The following is a 19,326-nucleotide window of genomic DNA, read 5'->3' as shown; positions in this document are numbered from 1 at the left end:
GCCGCCGCTGCTGTTCTTGCGGCGGGAGTCCATACATCTACCCAGTGGGCTGTCACAGTCATATAGTCCTGACCCTGCCCTGCTCCACTTGTCCACATGTCCGTGGTTAAGTGGACATTGGGTACAACTGCATTTTTTAGGACACTGGTGAGTCTTTTTCTGACGTCCGTGTACATTCTCGGTATCGCCTGCCTAGAGAAGTGGAACCTAGATGGTATTTGGTAACGGGGGCACACTGCCTCAATAAATTGTCTAGTTCCCTGTGAACTAACGGCGGATACCGGACGCACGTCTAACACCAACATAGTTGTCAAGGCCTCAGTTATCCGCTTTGCAGCAGGATGACTGCTGTGATATTTCATCTTCCTCGCAAAGGACTGTTGGACAGTCAATTGCTTACTGGAAGTAGTACAAGTGGGCTTACGACTTCCCCTCTGGGATGACCATCGACTCCCAGCAGCAACAACAGCAGCGCCAGCAGCAGTAGGCGTTACACGCAAGGATGCATCGGAGGAATCCCAGGCAGGAGAGGACTCGTCAGAATTGCCAGTGACATGGCCTGCAGGACTATTGGCATTCCTGGGGAAGGAGGAAATTGACACTGAGGGAGTTGGTGGGGTGGTTTGCGTGAGCTTGGTTACAAGAGGAAGGGATTTACTGGTCAGTGGACTGCTTCCGCTGTCGCCCAAAGTTTTTGAACTTGTCACTGACTTATTATGAATGCGCTGCAGGTGACGTATAAGGGAGGATGTTCCGAGGTGGTTAACGTCCTTACCCCTACTTATTACAGCTTGACAAAGGCAACACACGGCTTGACACCTGTTGTCCGCTTTTCTGTTGAAATACCTCCACACTGAAGAGCTGATTTTTTTTGTATTTTCACCAGGCATGTCAACGGCCATATTCCTCCCACGGACAACAGGTGTCTCCCCGGGTGCCTGACTTAAACAAACCACCTCACCATCAGAATCCTCCTGGTCAATTTCCTCCCAAGCGCCAGCAACACCCATATCCTCCTCATCCTGGTGTACTTCAACACTGACATCTTCAATCTGACTATCAGGAACTGGACTGCGGGTGCTCCTTCCAGCACTTGCAGGGGGCGTGCAAATGGTGGAAGGCGCATGCTCTTCACGTCCAGTGTTGGGAAGGTCAGGCATCGCAACCGACACAATTGGACTCTCATTGTGGATTTGGGATTTCGAAGAACGCACAGTTCTTTGCGGTGCTTTTGCCAGCTTGAGTCTTTTCAGTTTTCTAGCGAGAGGCTGAGTGCTTCCATCCTCATGTGAAGCTGAACCACTAGCCATGAACATAGGCCAGGGCCTCAGCCGTTCCTTGCCACTCCGTGTGGTAAATGGCATATTGGCAAGTTTACGCTTCTCCTCCGACAATTTTATTTTAGGTTTTGGAGTCCTTTTTTTACTGATATTTGGTGTTTTGGATTTGACATGCTCTGTACTATGACATTGGGCATCGGCCTTGGCAGACGACGTTGCTGGCATTTCATCGTCTCGGCCATGACTAGTGGCAGCAGCTTCAGCACGAGGTGGAAGTGGATCTTGATCTTTCCCTAATTTTGGAACCTCAACATTTTTGTTCTCCATATTTTAATAGGCACAACTAAAAGGCACCTCAGGTAAACAATGGAGATGGATGGATACTAGTATACTTATGGATGGACTGCCGAGTGCCGACACAGAGGTAGCTACAGCCGTGGACTACTGTACTGTACTGTGTCTGCTGCTAATATAGACTGGATGATAATGAGATGTAGTATGTATAAAGAAGAAAGAAAAAAAAAACCACGGGTAGGTGGTATACAATTATGGATGGACTGCCGAGTGCCGACACAGAGGTAGCTACAGCCGTGGACTACCGTACTGTACTGTGTCTGCTGCTAATATAGACTGGATGATAATGAGATGTAGTATGTATAAAGAAGAAAGAAAAAAAAAAACCACGGGTAGGTGGTATACAATTATGGATGGACTGCCGAGTGCCGACACAGAGGTAGCTACAGCCGTGGACTACCATACTGTACTGTGTCTGCTGCTAATATAGACTGGTTGATAATGAGATGTAGTATGTATAAAGAAGAAAGAAAAAAAAAACCACGGGTAGGTGGTATACAATTATGGATGGACTGCCGAGTGCCGACACAGAGGTAGCTACAGCCGTGGACTACCGTACTGTACTGTGTCTGCTGCTAATATAGACTGGTTGATAATGAGATGTAGTATGTATAAAGAAGAAAGAAAAAAAAAACCACGGGTAGGTGGTATACAATTATGGATGGACTGCCGAGTGCCGAGTGCAGACACAGAGGTAGCTACAGCCGTGGACTACCGTACTGTACTGTGTCTGCTGCTAATATAGACTGGATGATAATGAGATGTAGTATGTATAAAGAAGAAAGAAAAAAAACCACGGGTAGGTGGTATACAATTATGGATGGACTGCCGAGTGCCGACACAGAGGTAGCTACAGCCGTGGACTACCGTACTGTACTGTGTCTGCTGCTAATATAGACTGGATGATAATGAGATGTAGTATGTATAAAGAAGAAAGAAAAAAAAAACCACGGGTAGGTGGTATACAATTATGGATGGACTGCCGAGTGCCGACACAGAGGTAGCTACAGCCGTGGACTACCGTACTGTACTGTGTCTGCTGCTAATATAGACTGGTTGATAATGAGATGTAGTATGTATAAAGAAGAAAGAAAAAAAAAACCACGGGTAGGTGGTATACAATTATGGATGGACTGCAGAGTGCCGAGTGCCGACACAGAGGTAGCTACAGCCGTGGACTACCGTACTGTACTGTGTCTGCTGCTAATACAGACTGGATGATAATGAGATGTAGTATGTATGTATAAAGAAGAAAGAAAAAAAAAACCACGGGTAGGTGGTATACAATTATGGATGGACTGCCGAGTGCCGACACAGAGGTAGCTACAGCCGTGAACTACCGTACTGTGTCTGCTGCTAATATAGACTGGTTGATAATGAGATGTAGTATGTATAAAGAAGAAAGAAAAAAAAAACCACGGGTAGGTGGTATACAATTATGGATGGACTGCCGAGTGCCGACACAGAGGTAGCTACAGCCGTGGACTACCGTACTGTACTGTGTCTGCTGCTAATATAGACTGGATGATAATGAGATGTAGTATGTATAAAGAAGAAAGAAAAAAAAAACCACGGGTAGGTGGTATACAATTATGGACGGACTGCCGAGTGCCGACACAGAGGTAGCTACAGCCGTGAACTACCGTACTGTGTCTGCTGCTAGTATAGACTGGATGATAAATAATGATATAAAAAATATATATATATCACTACTGCAGCCGGACAGGTATATATTATATAATGACGGACCTGCTGGACACTGTCTGTCAGCAGAATGAGTTTTTTAATTTTTATAGAATAAAAAAACACCACACAAGTCACATGACGAGTGTACTTTTTCAGGCAGACATTCAATCACAATATAATATACTGGTGGTCAGTGTGGTCAGGTCACTGGTCACAGTGGTCAGTGGTCAGTCACACTGGCAGTGGCACTCTGGCAGCAAAAGTGTGCACTGTTTAATATGTACTCCTGGCTCCTGCTATAACCTATAACTGCTCCCCAGTCTCCCCCACAATTAAGCTGTGTGAGCACAGTCAGATATTATACATAGATGATGCAGCACACTGGGCTGAGCACAGATATGGTATGTGAGTGTGACTGAGTCACTGTGTATCGTTTTTTTCAGGCAGAGAACAAGAACAGAACGGATTATTAAATAATAATAAATTATAAAACTGCACTGGTGGTCAGGTCACTGGTCATCAGTCACTAGTATAACTCCTCCTAAGCTCCAGTAAGTAAATGAAGTGTCTCACTCTCACTCTCCTATCTATTTTAATTTCTAAACGGAGGGGACGCCAGCCACGTCCTCTCCCTATCAATCTCAATGCACGTGTGAAAATGGCCGCGACGCGCGGCTCCTTATATAGAATCCGAGTCTCGCGATAGAATCCGAGCCTCGCGAGAATCCGACAGTGTGATGATGACGTTCGGGCGCGCTCGGGTTAACCGAGCAAGGCGGGAAGATCCGAGTCGCTCGGACCCGTGTAAAAAAACATGAAGTTCGGGCGGGTTCGGATTCAGAGAAACCGAACCCGCTCATCTCTATGTTATATACCCTATACTTGTCCTATACTGTCATCAACTGTAAATTGCTGTTTTCCTGTTTTTATTATTTGTTTATGTAATCTGTAATTGGGCGCTGCGGAACCCTTGTGGCGCCATATAAATAAAGGCTAATAATAAAATAATAATAGCCTTTAATACTTGCTGCTGTGCTCAGTGTCTGATTTAGATATTTGATAGTCTGGCTCCGATCAAGGTCCATTCACCATTCTGTTGATACTTGAATAATTTAAGCTTGCCTTTTAAGGATTTAATACTTGTATTTTCTATTTTTATAAGGTTAATAAAAGCAAGTCATTTTTACACCTTTTTATTTGTACTGGTTATTAATTTTTATCTTAAAAAGAGTACAGAATAAATAATATTTTCATTGACCAACTCAATCCCGGGGATCCCGGGAATCCCGGGATTGAATTTTTCAATCCCGAATCCCGGGTTTGAAAAAACGGCCCAGGATTGGCCTCCCTAGTTGCTACCCACCATGCTATTCAGAGAGAATATATGGACACACACAACTATATACTGATGTTCCACAGCAAAGTGAACCATTGGGTCGCGTAGGCCAGCAAATTGTGGAGGAACGAGTTGACCCAGGGCAGCGGAGCCTGCAGGACATAATTGGACCTCAGCTGCCTCCAGACTCAGCATGTGCGGGTGAGGCCAGAATGGAGGACATCGGTTCCAGTGCGGCCTACCTTGATCAGGCAAATTCAGGTGTAGCAGACCAGGAAGAGGTCACAGAGGAAGAGATCCACATGGCTATAGAGAAAGACTTGGAGGTTTCCCCTAAACCCAGTGCATCAGATACAGCTATGGTAACCTCTGAACTCCAAGTTCCTGCAAAATCATCTAATGAAGCTAAGAAGGCTGTATAGATGGGTCCACTCATAGGTGTGCACAGGGGGGGGTTCCTGGTGCGCACAGGCACCCCCTAATGTCTGGCACCCCGATCTCACATGCCTGATGCAGCGATCGCCGAGCATGCTGATTACTGTCCCCTCTGCGCTGCACCGTGTCAGGACTGTATTACTGACACGGCCTGGGTTAATCAAGGGTGCCACTGCCACCGGCTTTCAAACTCCCAGCTCCACCTCCATGTACAAAAACAGCGTGATGTGACATGATTTCGTCATGCTACTCGCACGCCCACCCGTCACATCCGCCACACGCCCACCTCTCTCCTTCTATGCTATGCCAACGCCAGCCACTGATGAGGATCAGCATGCAGCCAGCGTTCCTCTTAGAAAGACAAATTCAATACTGGCAGGCGGTCGGCAGCAGCATTGGCACTTCACTCGTTTTTCCAGCAGCAGCAGTACTAGTCTGTGACTGTCAGTGTCAGTGAGTGACTGACTTGTAAGTAAGCTGCTGCAGATTGCAGGGGAAAAAGAGGGGGAGCCAGACCAGGATGAGGAGGAGCAGTGTAATTGCAGTGAGTGCCATCAGGGGTGTTTGTTTGGTGCACACCACAACATCTGACAATGTATCTGCTTTATTAGGATTGGTACAAGGTGGATATTTTATATTGCGTTAACCGTCAATAGATGGTGCTAGACATGCCCAAAAGGTGGTGCTTGACACACCCCTCCCACGGTGCACCCCCTAATAAAATGTGCTGCGCACGCCTATGGGTCCACTAGGAGCCTTGGACACTTTAAGAAATCAGTGGAGGCACAATGGTGGGAGCGCAGCTCTGGCTGCAGGCTGCGCTCCCAGGGCCGGATTAACAATGGGGTGGGTGGAGCTGCAGCTCCAGGCCCCCCATCAAAATAGGCCCACATGATCTGCTTTGCTGCTGCTGCATCCAGGGAATTTTTTTCCCTGCTACAGCAGCTTGCCAGGAACAGTCTACTCTAAAGCACCGCCCCCTCCTGCCAGCAGTGTAGATGCCAGCAGACAGCCATAGAGAGACGCTCTGGCAGGGCTGCAGGGGATACAGGTCAGGAACAGTCACAGCCGGACACATGACTCAGGGGCGGAGCTACACGGGACGTGGGAGAGGAGCAACACGGGACTCAGAGCAGGCTGCTGCTCACATTCTGTGAGAGAGAAGAGGAGAAGCTGCTGCACATCATCCAGGGACGGCCCAGCCTGTGAGACTACACTCTGCTGTAGTGTGTAAGGTAAGAGTGAATGGTGAGTGACTTCCATGTTAACTTCTATGTGTGTGTGTGTCTTGATTGTGAACTTCTGCAGGGAATAGGGTTAAATATAGCACAAGGGTGAGGAAGTGTGTCAATGAGATAGAGTGCAGGTCGCGAGGGGGAGGGAGTGTGTCAGTGTGATAGAGCGCAGGCCGCAGGGGGAAAGGGAGTGCATCAGTGTGATAGAGCGCAGGCTGCAGGTGGGAGGGAGAGGGTCAGTGTGATAGAGCGCAGGCCATGGGGCGAAGCAGTGCGTCAGTGTGATAGAGCGCAGGCAGCGGCGGGAGGGAGTGCATCAGTGTGATAGAGCGCAGGCTGCAGGGGCAAGGGAGTACATCAGTGTGATAGAGCGCAGGCCGTGGGGGGAGGGAGTGCATCAGTGTGATAGAGCGCTGGCCGCGCGGGGAGAGGGACCGTCAATGTGATACAGCACATGCCACGGGGAGGGAGTGCATCAGTGTTATAGAGCGCAGGCCACGGGGGAGGGAGTGCGTCAGTGTGATCAGGCCCGGCGCTACCCGCTCAGCAAAGGGATGCAAAGCAGGTAGGCGCCAGGTTTGAGAGGCGCCTACCTGCTTTGCATCCCCGCTGCTGCGCCTGGGCCCCTACTGCTGCTGCCGGCTGCTGTGCTTCCCCCCTGACAGTAGGTGTGTGTCGCAAACCTTGTCAGCCCTCTCGCTACAAGTCCGGAGAGGCCGGGGGGCGGGGCCTTCACGGGAGACTTCAAGGCAGCCTGTGTGCACACTGAGATGCCGTCTGAAGCAGGGCTTTGCTTCCCTGTGGCTAGCCCCTCCCACCACACTCAGCAGTGTGTAACTATCATCAGCCCAGCAGCAGCTCCTCGGCTCTCACTGGGTGTTCCCTCCCACACTGTCCTTAGGTCAGCTCTATGTACTGTGGCACTGGGTGTAATATGGAGGGGGGGGGGGGGGGCTGTGTATAATAATATGTAAGCTGGTACAGAGTGTAATATAGGGGAGGGGGGTATGCTGTGTATAGTGTCATGTGTAGGGTGTAATATGGGGGGGGCTGTGTCTAATGCCATGTGCTGGGTGTAATATGGGGGGGCTGTGTATAATGTCATGTGCTGGGTGTAATATGGGGGGGGCTGTGTATAATGTCATGTGCTGGGTGTAATGTCATGTGCTGGGTGTAATGTGGGGGGCACTGTGTATATGTGTAAGCGTCACTGGTACAGGGGGCGTTGCATCTTCTATAAGCGTCACTGCTACGGGGGGCGTTACATGTGCAAGCGTCACTGGTACAAGGGGCGTTGCGTGTGTAAGCGTCACTGCTACAGGGTGCGTTACGTGTGTAAGCGTCACTGGTACAGGCGGCGTTACGTGTGTAAGCGACACTGGTACAGGGAGCATTACGTGTTTAAGCTTCACTGGTACAGGGGGCGTTACGTGTGTAAGCGACACTGGTACAGGGAGCGTTACGTGTGTAAGCGTCACTGGTACAGGGAGCGTTACGTGTGTAAGCGTCACTGGTGCAGGGGGCGTTACGTGTGTAAGCGTCACTGGTACAGGGGGCGTTACGCGTGTAAGCGGCACTGGTACAGGGGGCGTTACGTGTGTAAGTGGCACTGGTACAGGGGGCGTTACGTGTGTAAGCGGCACTGGTACAGGGGGCGTTACGCGTGTAAGCGGCACTGGTACACGGGGCGTTACGTGTGTAAGTGGCACTGGTACAGGGGGCGTTACGTGTGTAAGCGGCACTGGTTCAAGGGGCGTTGCATGTGTAAGTGTCACTGGTACAGTAGGCGTTACGTATGTAAGCGTCACTGTTGTAGGGGGTGTTACGTGTGTAAGCGTCACTGCTGTAGGGGGAGTTACGTGTGTAAGTGCCACTACTACAGTGGACGTTGTGTATAAGTGGAACTACCACAGGGGGCGTTATGTGTGTAAGCGTCACTACTACAGGGAGAATTATGTGTAAAAGCATTGTGTGCGCTGTCCCTTTGTAAAGTATGGGAGGGCGCAAATTTATAGTTTGCAGGGGGGCGCCGGACACCCTAGCACCGGCACTGAGTGTGATAGAGCGCAGGCCGCGTGGGGAGGGAGAGCATCAGTGTGATAGAGCGCAGGCAGCGGGGGGAGGGAGTGCGTCAGTGTAATAGAGCGCAGGCCGCGGGGGGAGGGAGTGCGTCAGTGTGATAGAGCGCAGGCCGCGGGGTGGGGGAGTGTGTCAATGTGATAGAGCACAGGCCACGGGGGATGGAGTGCGTCAGTGTGATAGAGCGCAGGCCGCGTGGGGAGGGAGTGTGTCAGTGTGATAGGAAGCAGGCTGCAGTGGAGAGGGAGTGCGTCAGTGTGATAGAGCGCAGGCCGAAGGGGAAGGGAGTGCGTCAGTGTGATAGAGTGCAGGCCGCGGGGGGAGGGAGTGCGTCAGTGTGATAGAGCGCAGGCTGCGCGGGGGGGAGAGGGTCAGTGTGATAGAGTGCAGGCCGCTGGGGGATGGAGTGCGTCAGTGTGATAGAGCGCAGGCAGCGACGGGGGGGAGAGCGTCAGTGTGATAGAGCGCAGGCTGCAGTGGGGAGGCGGTGAGTCAGTGTGATACAGCGCAGGCCGCGGTGGGAGGGAGTGCGTCAGTGTGGTAGAGTGCAGGCTGCGTGGGGAGGGAGAGCATCAGTGTGATGGAGCACAGGCTGCGTGGGGAGGGAGTGCATCAGTATGATAGGACGCAGGCTGCAGTGGGAAGGGAGTGCATCAGTGTGATAGAGCGCAGGCAACGGGAGAGGGAGTGCGGTGCGTCAGTGTGATAGAGCGCAGGCCGCTTGGGGAGGCAAAGCATCAGTGTGATAGAACGCAGGCAGCGGGGGGAGGGAGTGTGTCAGTGTGATAGGAAGCAGGCTGCAGTGGAGAGGGAGTGCGTCAGTGTGATAGAGCGCAGGCCGAAGGGGAAGGGAGTGCGTCAGTGTGATAGAGTGCAGGCCGCGGGGGGAGGGAGTGCATCAGTATGATAGGACGCAGGCTGCAGTGGGAAGGGAGTGCATCAGTGTGATAGAGCGCAGGCAACGGGAGAGGGAGTGCGGTGCGTCAGTGTGATAGAGCACAGGCCGCTTGGGGAGGCAGAGCATCAGTGTGATAGAACGCAGGCAGCGGGGGGAGGGAGTGGGTCAGTGTGATAGAGCGCAGGCTGCGGGGGGAGGAAGTGCGTCAGTGTGATAGAGCGCAGGCTGCAGGGGAGAGGGAGTACGTCAATGTGATAGAGCACAGGTCGCGGGGGAGGGAGTGCATCAGTGTGATAGAGTGCGGGGAGAGGGACCATCAATGTGATAGAGCACAGGCCACGGGGGAGGGAGTGCGTCAGTCTGATAGAGCGCAGGCAACGGGAGAGGGAGTGCGGTGCGTCAGTGTGATAGAGCGCAGGCCGCTTGGGGAGGCAGAGCATCAGTGTGATAGAACGCAGGCAGCGGGGGGAGGGAGTGGGTCAGTGTGATAGAGCGCACGCTGCGGGGGGAGGAAGTGCGTCAGTGTGATAGAGCGCAGGCCGCGGGAGAGAGGAGGGGGGAGGTAGAGCGTCAGTGTGATAGAGTGCAGGCCGCGGGGTGAGGGAGTGTGTCAGTGTGATAGAGCGCAGACCACTGGGGGAGGGAAAGCATCAGTGTGATAGAGCGCAGGCTGCAAGGGGGAGGCAGTGCATCACTGTGATAGAGCGCAGGCTGCAGGGGGGAGGAAGTGCGTCAGTGTGATAGAGCGCACAGAGCCGGCCCTAGCTATAGGCAAACTAGGCAATTGCCTAGGGCATCTGGTATGCCTAGGGGCACAAGCAGCTTCTGCTGATTAAAATGATATGCGGCATGCCTATATTCTGTGTGTAGCATTTCGTATGCAGATACAGCCACAGTCGCACACAGTATATAGGCATGCCACATATCATTTTAATCAGCAGAAGCTGCTTGTGCATCCTAGCCACATAGCAATGCAAATAAGATGCATTTTCATAAAAAATAGGCACTCGACATTAGCAGAGCTGCCAGTTGACTCACGCCAGGAACTATATGTGTCATTATGTGTATAAGGACATTAATAATGTGTAACATATGTGTAAAGGGCACTATGTGTCATTATGTGTAGAAGGGCACTAATAATGTGCAGCATATGTGTAAGGGACATTATGTGTGTCATTATGTGTATAAGGGCATTAACAATGTGCGGCATATGTGTAAGGGAAATTATGTGTATAAGGGCATTAATAAAGGTTGACATAATGTGTAAGGTGCATTATGTTTATAAGGACATTCATAATGGGTGTCATATGTGTAAGGGGCATTACTGTGTGGTATTGTGTATAAATGCATTACCAATGTGTGGCATTATGTGTATAAGGTGCTCTACTGTGTGGCGTAACGTATAGAAAGAGCACTACTGTGTGGTCTAATGTGAATAAAGAGCAATATGGTGTGGTGTAATGTGAATAAGGAGCAATATGGTGTGGTGTAATGAGAATAAAGAGCAATATGGTGTGGTGTAATGTGAATAAGGAGCAATTCAGTATGATGTTATGTGAATGAGGGGCACTACTGTGAGGAGTAACATATATAAGGTAAAGTGGTACTACTGTGTGATGTAATGTGAATAAGGGACACTATTGCATGATAAATTGTGAATAAAGTTGCACTACTGTGAGGCATAATTTGAATTGGGGGTACTATTGTGTGGCCATGCCCCTTGCCAGCAAAAACACATACCTTTTTGGGCTGTGCGCCGAATGTGCACACTGTTCTTATTTAAATTACAGGGGGTAGGAAAACAAAAAAAGGACTGCTATGGGTGTGGGGTGATGGTGCTGGGAAAGGGGTGTAGGGTCAGAGGTGGAACTAGAGGTGGTACTAGGGGGCACCAGCCAAAATCTTGCCTAGGGCATCATATTGGTTAGGGCCGGCTCTGAGGGCGCAGGCTGCAGGGGGGAGGAAGTGCGTCAGTGTGATAGAGCGCAGGCTGCAGGGGAGAGGGAGTGCGTCAATGTGATAAAGTGCAGGCTGCAGGAGGGAGGGAGAGTGTCAGTGTGATAGAGCGCAGGTTGCAGTGGGGAGGGAGTGCGTCAGTGTGATAGAGCGCAGGCCATGGATGAAGGGAGTGTGTCAGTGTGATAGAGCGCAGGCTGCAGGGGAGAGGGAGTGCGTCAATGTGATAGAGCGCAGGCCGTGGGGGGAGGGAGTGCATCAGTGTGATAGAGCGCAGGTAGCAGGGAAAGGGGGACCGTCAGTGTGATAGAGCGCAGACCGCGGGGGGAGGGAGTGCGTCAGTGTGATAGAGCGCAGGCCACGGGAGAGGGAGTGCGGTGAATCAGTGTGATAGAGCGCAGGCCATGTGGGGAGGGAGAGCATCAGTGTGATAGAGCGCAGGCAGCGGGGGGAGGGAGTGCATCAGTGTGATAGGAGTGCAGGCTGCGGGAGAAGGGAGTATGTCAGTATGATAGAGCGCAGGCCGCGGGGGGAAGGATTATTTCAGTGTGATAGAGCGCAGGCTTCAGGGGGAGGGAGAGCGTCAGTGTGATAGAGCGCAGGCTTCAGGGGGGAGGGAGAGCATCAGTGTGATAGGAGCGCAGGCTGCGGGAGGAGTGAGTGTGTCAGTGTGATAGAGCACAGGCCGCAGGGGGAGGGAGAGCGTCACTGTGATAGAACGCAGGCTGCAGGGGGGAGGGAGCATCAATGTGATAGAGCATAGGCCGCGGGGGGAGGGGGAGCGTCAGTGTGATAGAGTGCAGGCCGCGTTTGGAGGAAGTGCGTCAGTGTGATAGAGCGCATGCCGCCGGGGAAGGGAGTGCGTAAGTGTGATAAAGCGCAGGCCGTGGGGGAAGGGAGTGCGTAAGTGTGATAGAGTGCAGGCCGCGGGGGGAGGGAGCGCGTAAGTGTGATAGAGCGCAGGCTGCAGGGGGGAGGGAGTGCGTCAGTGTGATAGAGCGCAGGCCGCGGGGGGAGGGAGTGTGTCAGTGTGATCAAGCGTAGGCCACGGGAGGAGGGAGCGCGTCAGTGTAATAGAGCGCAGGCCTAAGGGGGAGAGAATGCGACAGTGTGATAGAGCGCAGTCTGCAGGGGGTGGGAGCGTCAGTGTGATAGAGCGTAGGCCGCGGGGGGAGGGAGACCGTCAGTGTGATAGAGTGCAGGCCGCGGGTGGAGGGAGTGCGTCAGTGTGATAGAGCACATGCCGTGGGGGAAAGGAGTGCGTAAGTGTGATAGAGCGCAGGCCGCGGGGGAAGGGAGTGCATAAGTGTGATAGAGCGCAGGCCGCGGGGGGAGGGAGTGCGTAAGTGTGATAGAGCGCAGGCCGCTGGGGGAGGGAGTGTGTCAGTTTGATAGTGTGTAGGCCGCATGATGGAGGGAGTGGGTGGGTGTGATAGAGCGCAAGTCGCAGGGGGAAGGAGTGTGTCAGTGTGATAGTATGCAGACCGTGGGGGGAGGGACTGTGTGAGTGTGATAGGGTGCCCGGAATGTGAGAGTGTGATAGGGTGCCGGGAGAGGGAATGTGAGAGTGTGATAGGGTGACGGGGGAGGGAATGTGAGAGTGTGATAGGGTGAAGGGGGAGGGAATGTGTGAGTGTGATAGGGTGCCAGGGAGGGAATGTGTGAGTGTGATAGGGTGCCGGGGGACGGAATGTGTGAGTGTGATATGGTGCCGGGGGAGTTAATGTAGGAGTGTGATAGGGTGACGGGGGAGGGAATGTGTGAGTGTGATAGGGTGTCAGGGGAGGGAATGTGTGAGTGTGATAGGGTGCAGGGGGAGGGAATGTGTGAGTGTGATAGAGTGCAGACCGCGTAGGGTGGGAGTGCATCAGTGTGATAGAGCGCAGGCTTCAGGGGGGAGGGAGAGCGTCAGTGTGATAGAGCGCAGGCTGCAGGGGGGCGGAGTGCATCAGTGTGATAGAGAATAGGCCGCGGGGGCAGGGAGGGCGTCAGTGTGATAGTTCGCAGGCTGCAGGGGGAGGGAGCATCAGTGTGATAGAGCGTAGGCCGCGGGGGGAGGGAGTGCGTCAGTGTGATAGAGCGCATGCCGCTGGGGGAGAGAGTGTGTCAGTTTGATAGTGTGCAGGCCGCATGTTGGAGGGAGTGTGTAAGTGTGATAGAGCGCAGGCTGCGGTGGGGGAGTGTGTCAGTATGATAGTGTGCAGGGCAGGCCGCATGTTGGAGGGAGTGGGTGGGTGTGATAGAGCGCAAGCCGCAGGGGGAGGAAGTGTGTCAGTGTGATAGTATGCAGACCGTGGGGGGAGGGACTGTGTAAGTGTGATAGGGTGCCCGGAATGTGAGAGTGTGATAGGGTGCCGGGAGAGGGAATGTGAGAGTGTGATAGGGTGACGGGGGAGGGAATGTGAGAGTGTGATAGGGTGAAGGGGGAGGGAATGCGTGAGTGTGATAGGGTTCCAGGGGAGGGAATTTGTGAGTGTGATAGGGTGCCGGGGGACGGAATGTGTGAGTGTGATAGGGTGCCGGGGGAGGGATTGTAGGAGTGTGATAGGGTGACGGGGGAGGGAATATGTAAGTGTGATAGGGTGCCAGGGGAGGGAATGTGTGAGTGTGATAGGGTGCAGGGGGAGGGAATGTGTGAATGTGATAGAGTGCAGGCCGCGTGGGGAGGGAGTGCATCAGTGTGATAGAGCACAGGCCATGGGTGGAGAGAGTGTGTCAGTGTGATAGAGCGCAGGCTGCAGGGGAGAGGGAGTGCATCAATGTGATAGAGCGCAGGCCGTGGGGGGAGGGAGTGCATCAGTGTGATAGAGCGCAGGCCGCAGGGAAAGGGGGACCGTCAGTGTGATAGAGCGCAGGCCGCTGGGGGAGGGAGTGCGTCAGTGTGATAGAGCGCAGGCCACGGGAGAGGGAGTGCGGTGCATCAGTGTGATAGAGCACAGGCCATGTGGGGAGGGAGAGCATCAGTGTGATAGAGCGCAGGCAGCGGGGGGAGGGAGTGTGTCAGTGTGATAGAGCACAGGCTTCAGGGGGAGGGAGAGCGCCAGTGTGATAGAGCGCAGGCTTCAGGGGGAGGGAGAGCATCAGTGTGATAGAGCGCAGGTCGCAGGAGGAGGGAGTATGTCAGTGTGATAGAGCGCAGCTCGCGGGGGGAAGAAGTATGTCAGTGTGGTAGAGCGCAGGTCGCGGGGGGAGGGAGAGCGTCAGTGTGATAGAGCGCAGGCTGCAGGGGGGAGGGAGCATCAATGTGAAAGAGCATAGGCCGTGGGGGGAGGGAGCGCGTCAGTGTGATAGAGCGCAGGCTGCGGTTGGAGGGAGTGCGTCAGTGTGATAGAGCGCATGCCGCCGGGGAAGGGAGTACGTAAGTGTGATAAAGCGCAGGCCGCGGGGGAAGGGAGTGTGTAAGTGTGATAGAGTGCAGGCCGCGGGGGGAGGGAGCGCGTAAGTGTGATAGAGCGCAGGCTGCAGGGGGGAGGGAGTGCGTCAGTGTGATAGAGTGCAGTCCGCGTGGGGAGGGAGCTCATCAGTGTGATAGAGTGCAGGCTTCATGGGGGAGGGAAAGCATCAGTGTGATAGAGCGCAGGCCGCGGGCGGAGGGAGTGTGTCAGTGTGATAGAGCGTAGGCCGCGGGAGGAGGAGAGCGTCAGTGTAATAGCGTGCAGGCCGCAGGGGGAGAGAATGCGACAGTGTGATAGAGCGCAGTCTGCAGGGGGTGGGAGCGTCAGTGTGATAGAGTGTAGGCCGCGGGGGGAGGGAGAGCGTCAGTGTGATAGAGCGCAGGCCGCGGGTGGAGGGAGTGCGTCAGTGTGATAGAGCACATGTCGCCGGGGAAGGGAGTGCGTAAGTGTGATAGAGCGCAGGCCGCAGGGGAGGGAGTGCGTAAGTGTGATAGAGCGCAGGCCGCGGGGGGAGGGAGTGCGTAAGTGTGATAGAGCGCAGGCCGCTAGGGGAGGGAGTGTGTCAGTTTGATAGTGTGCAGGCCGCATGATGGAGGGTGTGGGTGGATGTGATAGAGCACAAGCCGCAGGAGGAAGGAGTGTGTCAGTGTGATAGTATGCAGACCGTGGGGGGAGGGACTGTGTGAGTGTGATAGGGTGCCCGGAATGTGAGAGTGTGATAGGGTGCCGGGAGAGGGAATGTGAGAGTGTGATAGGGTGACGGGGGAGGGAATGTGAGAGTGTGATAGGGTGAAGGGGGAGGGAATGTGTGAGTGTGATAGGGTGCCAGGGAGGGAATGTGTGAGTGTGATAGGGTGCCGGGGGACGGAATGTGTGAGTGTGATATGGTGCCGGGGGAGGTAATGTAGGAGTGTGATAGGGTGACGGGGGAGGGAATGTGTGAGTGTGATAGGGTGCCAGGGGAGGGAATGTGTGAGTGTGATAGGGTGCAGGGGGAGGGAATGTGTGAGTGTGATAGAGTGCAGACCGCGTAGGGTGGGAGTGCATCAGTGTGATAGAGCGCAGGCTTCAGGGGGGAGGGAGAGCGTCAGTGTGATAGAGCGCAGGCCGCAGGGGGGCGGAGTGCATCAGTGTGATAGAGAATAGGCCTCGGGGGCAGGGAGGGCGTCAGTGTGATAGTTCGCAGGCTGCAGGGGGAGGGAGCATCAGTGTGATAGAGCGTAGGCCGCGGGGGGAGGGAGTGCGTCAGTGTGATAGAGCGCATGCCGCTGGGGGAGAGAGTGTGTCAGTTTGATAGTGTGCAGGCCGCATGTTGGAGGGAGTGTGTAAGTGTGATAGAGCGCAGGCTGCGGTGGGGGAGTGTGTCAGTATGATAGTGTGCAGGGCAGGCCGCATGTTGGAGGGAGTGGGTGGGTGTAATAGAGCGCAAGCCGCAGGGGGAAGAAGTGTGTCAGTGTGATAGTATGCAGACCGTGGGGGGAGGGACTGTGTGAGTGTGATAGGGTGCCCGGAATGTGAGAGTGTGATAGGGTGCCGGGAGAGGGAATGTGAGAGTGTGATAGGGTGACGGGGGAGGGAATGTGAGAGTGTGATAGGGTGAAGGGGGAGGGAATGCGTGAGTGTGATAGGGTTCCAGGGGAGGGAATTTGTGAGTGTGATAGGGTGCCGGGGGACGGAATGTGTGAGTGTGATAGGGTGCCGGGGGAGGGATTGTAGGAGTGTGATAGGGTGACGGGGGAGGGAATGTGTGAGTGTGATAGGGTGACAGGGGAGGTATTGTGTGAGTGTGATAGGGTGCAGGGGGAGGGAATGTGTGAGTGTGATAGAGTGCAGGCCGCGTGGGGAGGGAGTGCATCAGTGTGATAGAGCACAGGCCATGGGTGGAGAGAGTGTGTCAGTGTGATAGAGCGCAGGCTGCAGGGGAGAGGGAGTGCATCAATGTGATAGAGCGCAGGCCGTGGGGGGAGGGAGTGCATCAGTGTGATAGAGCGCAGGCCGCAGGGAAAGGGGGACCGTCAGTGTGATAGAGCGCAGGCCGCTGGGGGAGGGAGTGCGTCAGTGTGATAGAGCGCAGGCCACGGGAGAGGGAGTGCGGTGCATCAGTGTGATAGAGCACAGGCCATGTGGGGAGGGAGAGCATCAGTGTGATAGAGCGCAGGCAGCGGGGGGAGGGAGTGTGTCAGTGTGATAGAGCACAGGCTTCAGGGGGAGGGAGAGCGCCAGTGTGATAGAGCGCAGGCTTCAGGGGGAGGGAGAGCATCAGTGTGATAGAGCGCAGGTCGCAGGAGGAGGGAGTATGTCAGTGTGATAGAGCGCAGCTCGCGGGGGGAAGAAGTATGTCAGTGTGGTAGAGCGCAGGTCGCGGGGGGAGGGAGAGCGTCAGTGTGATAGAGCGCAGGCTGCAGGGGGGAGGGAGCATCAATGTGAAAGAGCATAGGCCGTGGGGGGAGGGAGCGCGTCAGTGTGATAGAGCGCAGGCTGCGGTTGGAGGGAGTGCGTCAGTGTGATAGAGCGCATGCCGCCGGGGAAGGGAGTACGTAAGTGTGATAAAGCGCAGGCCGCGGGGGAAGGGAGTGCGTAAGTGTGATAGAGTGCAGGCCGCGGGGGGAGGGAGCGCGTAAGTGTGATAGAGCGCAGGCTGCAGGGGGGAGGGAGTGCGTCAGTGTGATAGAGTGCAGTCCGCGTGGGGAGGGAGCTCATCAGTGTGATAGAGTGCAGGCTTCATGGGGGAGGGAAAGCATCAGTGTGATAGAGCGCAGGCCGCGGGCGGAGGGAGTGTGTCAGTGTGATAGAGCGTAGGCCGCGGGAGGAGGGAGAGCGTCAGTGTAATAGAGTGCAGGCCGCAGGGGGAGAGAATGCGACAGTGTGATAGAGCGCAGTCTGCAGGGGGTGGGAGCGTCAGTGTGATAGAGTGTAGGCCGCGGGGGGAGGGAGAGCGTCAGTGTGATAGAGCGCAGGCCGCGGGTGGAGGGAGTGCGTCAGTGTGATAGAGCACATGTCGCCGGGGAAGGGAGTGCGTAAGTGTGATAGAGCGCAGGCCGCAGGGGAGGGAGTGCGTAAGTGTGATAGAGCGCAGGCCGCGGGGGGAGGGAGTGCGTAAGTGTGATAGAGCGCAGGCCGCTAGGGGAGGGAGTGTGTCAGTTTGATAGTGTGCAGGCCGCATGATGGAGGGTGTGGGTGGATGTGATAGAGCACAAGCCGCAGGAGGAAGGAGTGTGTCAGTGTGATAGTATGCAGACCGTGGGGGGAGGGACTGTGTGAGTGTGATAGGGTGCCCGGAATGTGAGAGTGTGATAGGGTGCCGGGAGAGGGAATGTGAGAGTGTGATAGGGTGACGGGGGAGGGAATGTGAGAGTGTGATAGGGTGAAGGGGGAGGGAATGTGTGAGTGTGATAGGGTGCCAGGGAGGGAATGTGTGAGTGTGATAGGGTGCCGGGGGACGGAATGTGTGAGTGTGATATGGTGCCGGGGGAGGTAATGTAGGAGTGTGATAGGGTGACGGGGGAGGGAATGTGTGAGTGTGATAGGGTGCCAGGGGAGGGAATGTGTGAGTGTGATAGGGTGCAGGGGGAGGGAATGTGTGAGTGTGATAGAGTGCAGACCGCGTAGGGTGGGAGTGCATCAGTGTGATAGAGCGCAGGCTTCAGGGGGGAGGGAGAGCGTCAGTGTGATAGAGCGCAGGCCGCAGGGGGGCGGAGTGCATCAGTGTGATAGAGAATAGGCCGCGGGGGCAGGGAGGGCGTCAGTGTGATAGTTCGCAGGCTGCAGGGGGAGGGAGCATCAGTGTGATAGAGCGTAGGCCGCGGGGGGAGGGAGTGCGTCAGTGTGATAGAGCGCATGCCGCTGGGGGAGAGAGTGTGTCAGTTTGATAGTGTGCAGGCCGCATGTTGGAGGGAGTGTGTAAGTGTGATAGAGCGCAGGCTGCGGTGGGGGAGTGTGTCAGTATGATAGTGTGCAGGGCAGGCCGCATGTTGGAGGGAGTGGGTGGGTGTAATAGAGCGCAAGCCGCAGGGGGAAGAAGTGTGTCAGTGTGATAGTATGCAGACCGTGGGGGGAGGGACTGTGTGAGTGTGATAGGGTGCCCGGAATGTGAGAGTGTGATAGGGTGCCGGGAGAGGGAATGTGAGAGTGTGATAGGGTGACGGGGGAGGGAATGTGAGAGTGTGATAGGGTGAAGGGGGAGGGAATGCGTGAGTGTGATAGGGTTCCAGGGGAGGGAATTTGTGAGTGTGATAGGGTGCCGGGGGACGGAATGTGTGAGTGTGATATGGTGCCGGGGGAGGGATTGTAGGAGTGTGATAGGGTGACGGGGGAGGGAATGTGTGAGTGTGATAGGGTGACAGGGGAGGGAATGTGTGAGTGTGATAGGGTGCAGGGGGAGGGAATGTGTGAGTGTGATAGAGTGCAGGCCGCGTGGGGAGGGAGTGCATCAGTGTGATAGAGCACAGGCCATGGGTGGAGAGAGTGTGTCAGTGTGATAGAGCGCAGGCTGCAGGGGAGAGGGAGTGCATCAATGTGATAGAGCGCAGGCCGTGGGGGGAGGGAGTGCATCAGTGTGATAGGGCGCAGGCCGCAGGGAAAGGGGGACCATCAGTGTGATAGAGCGCAGGCCGCTGGGGGAGGGAGTGCGTCAGTGTGATAGAGCGCAGGCCACGGGAGAGGGAGTGCGGTG

This window comes from Pseudophryne corroboree, chromosome 2, assembly GCF_028390025.1.
Source record: "Pseudophryne corroboree isolate aPseCor3 chromosome 2, aPseCor3.hap2, whole genome shotgun sequence".
Taxonomy (NCBI): Eukaryota; Metazoa; Chordata; class Amphibia; order Anura; family Myobatrachidae; genus Pseudophryne; species Pseudophryne corroboree.
The sequence above is the reverse complement of the archived record's forward strand: the minus strand, read 5'-3'. Positions refer to the sequence as shown.